The sequence below is a fragment of the Pistacia vera genome, unplaced genomic scaffold (assembly GCF_008641045.1).
Source record: "Pistacia vera cultivar Batoury unplaced genomic scaffold, PisVer_v2 Contig86, whole genome shotgun sequence".
Lineage (NCBI taxonomy): Eukaryota > Viridiplantae > Streptophyta > Magnoliopsida > Sapindales > Anacardiaceae > Pistacia > Pistacia vera.
In genome coordinates, this window is record NW_022196734.1 from 40,267 (window position 1) to 48,000 (window position 7,734).

Consider the following 7,734-nt stretch of genomic DNA (forward strand, 5'->3'; position numbering starts at 1 on the left):
GGCCTCATCCTTGGATCTAAGGAGGTATGCCCACACCTTCCGACTATAGTCATCCACTATAGTTAGAAAGTAACTATTCCCTCCATGTGTTTTGACTCTCTCAAGACCCCAAAGGTCAGCATGTAGGTATTCCAGACAATTCACAGACCGGTGAGTTCCTTTTAGGAAACTCAGCCTGTGCTGTTTACCCATGACACATGTTTCGCAAAAACCCAAGTCTGACACATTGTTATTTCCAAAATAACGTTATTGTTTAAGGGAGTTCATACCAGTTTGGCCTATATGGCCCATCCTTAGGTGCCACTTTTCTACAATTGAAATATTAGTAGATATGAAAGCAGAATTAACATTAATTTGATAGTACTGACCATATAGAATATACAAACCATGCCTCTTAATACCTTTAAGCAGAATTTGATCATTCTTGTAAACATAAATGCAGCCATTTTTAGCTCTATAGCTACACCTAGCTTCATCTAGTGTACCTAATGAGATCAGGTTACACTTAAGCTCTGGTATATATCTTACTCTGGTTAACATTATGAGTTTGCCACTGTTAAGCCTAATGGTGATATTACCAACACCTTGGACCCTACAGGAGTGGTTATTGCCCATAAACACAGTTTCATGTTCACCATTTATCAGATTTTGAAACCAGGTTTTGTTAGGACTCATATGGAATCAACACCCTGAGTCTAACACCCATTCATTAGCAACTTCAGAACTAGATACAGTGAGGGCTTCAGTAATTTTAAAGCTATTACTAGAGGATGCTATGTTACTCTCAGTACTGGACTGTTTTTGCTTCTTAATCCACTCATAACAGTTCTTTTTAATGTGTCCAGGCTTGTTGGAGTGGAAACATTTCCTTGTCTCTGATTTAGGTTTATTATTATAGGCTTTCCCTTTCTTTCTATTCCTTGAACCTAAATTATGTTGGACAGTTTTTCCAATTTTTTTGCCTACGTGTCCAGTTTCTTGTCTGACCTTTACAAAAAGATTATTCCCATTTCTTTTTTGTATTTTCAACTCAAGTTCTCTGGATTTTAAACCAGTTATTATCATATCAACACCAGGGACTGTTCCAGTGTACTACAATGCATTTTTTACTACTAAGTATTAGTCAGGTAACGAATTTAATAAAATCATTGCAAGACTCGAATCCCCTAATTCTTGATCAGTTCCTTTTAGCACTAGTGTCATTTTTAGAAATTCATCTAGGTTTTCTTCTAATGACTTAGAGACATCCATTTTGTAAGAAAATATAGCACCTTTCAAGAATGCTAAATTAAGAGCAGACTGTAATGCATATAAAGTTTCGAGTTTTCCCCAGAGCTTTATCAGTGTGTACAGACCATCCACTTTTCGCATAACATTATCTGATAAGTTCATGATGATCAGATTGTATACTTCTTCGTCTATCTCTGCTTTCTTTTTCACCTTTTCTTTGGACCATTTGGTTGCATCTTTTTCCAGTGCTATTCCCACCTTATTGTGAGACAGAAGAGCCTTTATCTTCTTCTTCCAAGTATTGAAATCCATCTTCCCATTGTACTAGGATATTTCTACACGTGTGGTAGTGCTTATCGTTTTGTACAACAACAAACCCTAAGATTCTGTTCCTTGATCTTGACTAACTTTCTTTGACTTGACCTTTTGAGACAGGAAACAACCTCTGATGTTCAAGAATTTAACAAAAGACTCAAGATTCAGGACCCTAGAGCTCCAGATCTTCCCTAAATCGAAAACCCCCAAATTTGACAAAACCCTAATTTCGCAACTCTGCCCAATTTGGATTGATTTCAAGAATATCTAAACCCTAGAGTGTAGGCTCTGATACCACTGTTGTAAACTAAGCCTAATCTGTCAAATCTAAACACCAATATTCAAATCAAATCAAGCAGCAAAAGAATCAAGCAACACACAATGATATACCGTGGTTCGCTTGTTCAATATAGAACAAGTTACATCCATGATGAGCTCCAAAATATGGAGCTCGCTGCACTATTATTAATCACTTCAAATGATACAGATTACAACCAAATCACACTCTCTGCCAACAACACAATCAATCACTCACCTCTCTCCCCTTTATACCCGCAAACCTTTACAACCACTAGAGTGCTCACTACCCTTGAAGGGACTCCCAGCCCTCAATCAAGACTCTAGACAGATTCACACAGAGAAGAATCAATTGAGTGACAAACCCTAACCCGGGTTACTATCTTGTTTTATAGAGAAAACAAACAAAACTGATTGTAGCAAAACTAAGAGAAATAGCCTCTTTTATATCGTTGACCATTGAATGAATTAGAGCCGTTGGATTTTGCTTAATCGAAAGGCTGAGATCAACTTGAGCTTAATGAGCAAAACGTCAGCGTTTTACTTGGCTTTAAATGACGTCGCAGACTTCACCATTTAACAATATGCAGGTATCATGATAAAAATATTACTGTATGAAAGACGTCACAAAGCACATAACTTAAAACTAGTTTAATCTCTAAGTTATGGAGTTTTAAAATTATTCTTTTATAATCACAAAGAAGTTTTTTGGTTTTTAATCAAATAACTTAAAACTGGTTCAATCTCCAAGGTGGTGTAGTTCTGACAATTGAATACCGCTAAATAAATAAGATTGAAGAAAATTTTATAATATGTTTGTTGGCCGAACGACTTACACATACCCAAGATTTGCCATAACGACAATTGGTACCTAAAAGGTTTTAAAATGACAAATAGGTACCTTCTGTCATGTGCTATTAGCGATTTCCATTTGGTAATAGTGAAAAGACTAGAATGCCCTTGAAAGTTTGATATTTTAGCTTTTTGTAAATTTAAAAATTTCTAAAAAAACCCCCTAGGTTTGCTAATTTAACTAAACACCCTAATATATAAAAATTTTATAAAATGAAAAAAACACCCCCACCACCCGCAGTGCCAGATTCCGGCCTGCCGAAAAATTGCGTTACGACATAGACCCATTGGATCTATGTCGTAACGCGTCGATCTAGCCGAAAAAGGCCACAAAACTCTCGACGGCCAAATATGGACTTAGATCTGGCCGGGAAAGGCCAGATCGATGTGTTACGACACATATCCGATGGGTCTATGTCGTAATGCAATTTTCCGGCAGTGGTGGCCGAAATCTGGCATTGCGGGTGGTGGGGGTGTTTTTATTATTTTACAAAATTTTTATATGTTGGGGTGTTTAGTTAAATTAGCAAACCTAGGGGGTTTTTTAGAAATTTTTAAATTTATAAAAAAAAAAAACTAAAATATCAAACTTTCAAGGGCATTCTAGTCTTTTCACCATTACCAAACGGAAATCACTAACAACACATGACGGAAGGTATCTATTTGTCGTTTCAAAACTTTTTGGATACCACTTTGTCGTTACGGCAAACCTTGGGTATGTGTAAGTCGTTCGGCCTATGTTTGTTTGTAATTTTTTAATATATGATTATAAATATTAAGTGTTTGTTTTTACAAATTTTAAATATCTAAAAAGTATTATTTTTACGTAAATATCTTTGTCAACGTAATGTATAATATATATTTATAGTTTGCATTACAAATCATGAATTTGATAAAATATAACGAAAATATTTTAATTTTACAATTAATTTGATTTAATTTTTTTAATTATGTGTATCTACTACGTCTGCTACAATGAAAATAAAATAATAATGTGAATAAAATAGGTTAATAGAGATTAAGATTTTAAAGGGTATGATTGGAATTTAAATATTAGAGTAGGAATATTTTTGGAGAAGTCATTTAAGACAAACAAACATGTATTTAGTCGTCAAAATTTTTAACTTTTTTCATTAAGAGGAATACGACTGATTCTTAGTTTTAAGTGATCAAACCAAATAACCCATAAATATCTTAATATAAAAGATTCATTTTTCTAAATTATATTAGAAATCTTAGATTGAGTTGAAAAGAAACTTAATACAATAATCAAAACATATTAATATATAAGAAAAGGATTATCTTTTACTTCATTTGTCGTTTTTCTCTTAGCCCCCATAGCAAGGTAAATTCATTTTTTAAAATGTATATTCTCCATGCGATAATAATTTTCTAGCTAAGATTTTAATTAAAAAGTAATTATAAGTTAAAATATTTATTTACAAAAGAAATTCTATAAATATAAAAATTTAGACTTATGAATATTTAATGAGAGTTTATTTTTAAGGAATTAATGATGTTTCTCGGGGTGGGGTTCTATGCTCTCAGCAGATGTGTGCTTAATAGTTTTTTTTTTTTTTTTTTTAATCGAGAGTGTATACCAGTTTGCGTGCATCTCAACTAGTTTTTTAGGGTCTTAAAATTGACAGTCGGATAAGTTTTCTCAATGACCACTCCTATTAGAAACCTGTAGACGTAAAAATCTACCTGTACGGAATGGGGGTCTGATCCCATGAGGTTAAGGCCACTAGCAATCCGCTGCACCTGCACACGTAGAGAAACACACGCGTGAAGCGAACGAAAAACACCGGGGTGGTGTTTGCCGAAGGCACTCCGACGCTCAAGTCAGTAAGGCTGAGAGAGGCTAATATAGTAAGGGTTAGGGAGTACAGGTTACTAGAAGTCTAGTCAGGGACTGTGACTACGGCGGTGATGTGGAGCTCTCAAGTCAGAGCTTTCAGTGTGAAGGTGTAATGTCATCTCCCCTTTGTGAGAGGGTTGGCCTCTGCTTATATAGTGGTCGTCTGGTCTCCCAGTCCTGCTAGAAGTAGGAGTCCTCGTATGACTCTGATACAAACCCTAGAAGAATTAGGGCCGTGGTAAGCTGTCTTACCAGTATCCGGATAAGAAGGTGATTCTGATTAGGAGAGTAACTCTGAGTAGGAAAGTGATCAGGAATAGGAAGGTGACCTTGAATGGCAGATTGATCAGGAGTAGGAAAGGATTCTGAGGGGGTTGTGGGCTCTGGATTCGCCCATGGACCTAGGAAATGGACCGAGATTAGGAGGCTCGTGCCCACGTGGTTTGGGCTGGCTATATCTTGTACTGAATGGACCTAATCTGGTTGGGTCATATCGGGATTGGGCCTGGCTTCTTCTTCAGTGTCGAGCCCGTTTTCCTATTAGGCTAAGGACGATTTTTGGCCTTAACAGTTTGCCCCCCACTCTCTTAGTTAAAGAGTTTCTTAAGTCAGAGAGTAGGAAGCGATCGATGGGCACTCAGTCTCCCTTCCTGAACGGTCGATTGTCGGCGTAGCTGACCAGTTTGATGTAGGTGATTCGTAGTTAAGGGTCGCTTGGTATCAAAGCTGATCCGAAATGTGCAATCACCCCAAGAGGGTGTGCCCGATCGGTGTGAAGGGTCGAAGAGACTGAGATAACGAGACTTCTGGGGCTCACGTGCTCGTTCGGTGTGTCCTGCCGACTGAAGAAGCGAACTAAAATCCCATGATAGGGGTATCCGCTCGGTATGTCGGGTCGAATGAGTTGGAGACGATGTTAAATTAAAGGTTCATTCGGTTGGGATACTCGGGTGATCGAGTGGGATGGAATCGGCTCTGCCGACTTGTTGGACCGTAAGACTTGCGCTTGTGACTCCACGGCGCTTTTTACTGGATGCCAAAGGGCTAAACAAAATGCGCAAACATTTGACCCATGGCTACCCACTCGTCCGCTATGGAAGACTGAATGGACGAGGCCCCTTGGCTTGATCACCTCGAGGGTGAACAAGTGCGAGACTGCTCTTAGCCAATCGCCCAAATTTGGAGAATCTCCTGGACGTGAAGCATGGGAGTGTAAGCTTCGTTGCGGGAGTTGACCTGTTGCAATGTGCTGGCTCGTTTGGGTAGGAAGGGCGATTGAATCTTTTAGACAGGTTAAGTCTGTGTGTTGATCAGTGGCGGGGGGCGGGGTGAGTGGTGATAGTCAAAGTTTGAAAAGACCGGGTCAGTCGGTCAGTCGGTGGCATAGGGAGAGTGGTGATCCAATACTTGGTTCCTAGGGAGGATGGAGTTGAGTCGGTCGGTCGGTCGGGTGGAGTGGTGATAGTCAAAGTTTGAAAAGACCGGGTCGGTCGGTCGGTCGGTGGCATAGGGAGAGTGGTGATCCAATACTTGGTTCCTGGGGAGGATAAAGTTAAGTCGGTCGATCGGTCGGGTGGAATGGTGATCCAATACTTCGTTCTTAGGGAGTTAGGATGGTGGAGTTGAGTCGGTCGATCGGTCAGTCGGGTGGTGATAGTCAAGGTTTGAAAAGACCGAGTCGGTCGGTCGGTCGGTCAGTCGGTGGCATAGGGAGAGTGGTGATCCAATACTTGGTTCCTAGGGAGGATGGAGTTGAGTCGGTCGGTCAGTCGGGTGGAGTGGTGATCCAATACTTCGTTCTTGGGGAGTTAGAATGGTGGAGTGGAGTTGAGTCGGTCGGTCGGGTGGAGTGGAGATCCAATACTTGGTTCCTGAGGAGTGAGAATGGTGGAGTTGAGTCGGTCGGTCGAGTAGAGTGGACATCTAATACATGGTTCTTGGGGAGGATGGAGTTGAGTCGGTCGGTCGGTTCGGTAGAGTGGACATCCAATACATGGTTCTTGGGGAGTGAGGATGGAGTGGAGTTGGTCCGTCCGGTAGAGTGGACATCCAATACTTGGTTCTTGGGGAGTGATGGTTGAGTTGAGTCGGTCAGTCGGTCGGGTAGAGTGGACATCTAATACATGGTTCTTAGGGAGGATGAAGTTGAGTCGGTCGGTCGGTCGGTCCGATAGAGTGGACATCCAATACATGGTTCTTGGAGAGTGAGGATGGAGTGGAGTCGGTCCGTTGGGTAGAGTGGAGGTCCAATACTTGGTTCTTGAGGAGTGATGGTAGAGTTGAGTCGGTCCGTCGGGTAGAGTGGAGGTCCAATACCTGGTTGTTGGGGAGTGATGGTGGAGTTGAGTCGGTCGGTCGGTCAGTCAGGTTGAGTGGAGATCCGTGGATTTAGCAGGGTCAATCCGAAAGTGTAAATCCATGGATAGAGCGGGGCTGATCCGAAGGTATAAATTCATGGATCGGCCAGGGCCGATCCGAAGGTGTAGATCCATGGATTGAGCAGGGTCAATCCAAAGGTGTAAATCCGTGGATCGAGTAGGGTCGATCCGAAGGTGTAAATCTGTGAATCGAGCAGGGTCGATTCGGAGGTGTAAGCCTGTGGATCGAGTAGGGCCGATCCGAAGGTGTAGATCCGTGGATCGAGCAAGATCGATCCGAAGGTGTAAATCCGTGGATTGGGCAGGACCGATCCGAAGGTGTAAATCCATGGATCGAGCAGGGCCGATCCGAAGGTGTAGATCCATGGATGGAGCAGGGTCAATCCGAAGGTGTAAATCCGTGGATTGAGTAGGGTCGATCCGAAGGTGTAAATCTGTGAATCGAGCAGGGTCGATCCGAAGGTGTAAGCCTATGGATCGAGCAGGGCCGATCCGAAGGTGTAGATCCATGGATCGAGCAGGATCGATCCGAAGGTGTAAATCCTTGGATCGGGCAGGACCGATCCGAAGGTGTAAATCCATGGATCGAGTAGGGTCAATCCGAAGGTGTAAATCCGTGGATCGGACAGGGCCGATCCGAATGTATAGATCCATGGATCGAGCAGGGTCAATCCGAAGGTGTAAATCCATGGATCGAGCAGGGTCGATCTGAGGGTCTAAATCCGTAGATTGAGCAAGGTCAATTCGAAGGTGTACGTACGTTGATCGGGCCGAGCCGATCTGAAGGTGTCGTCGTGAATC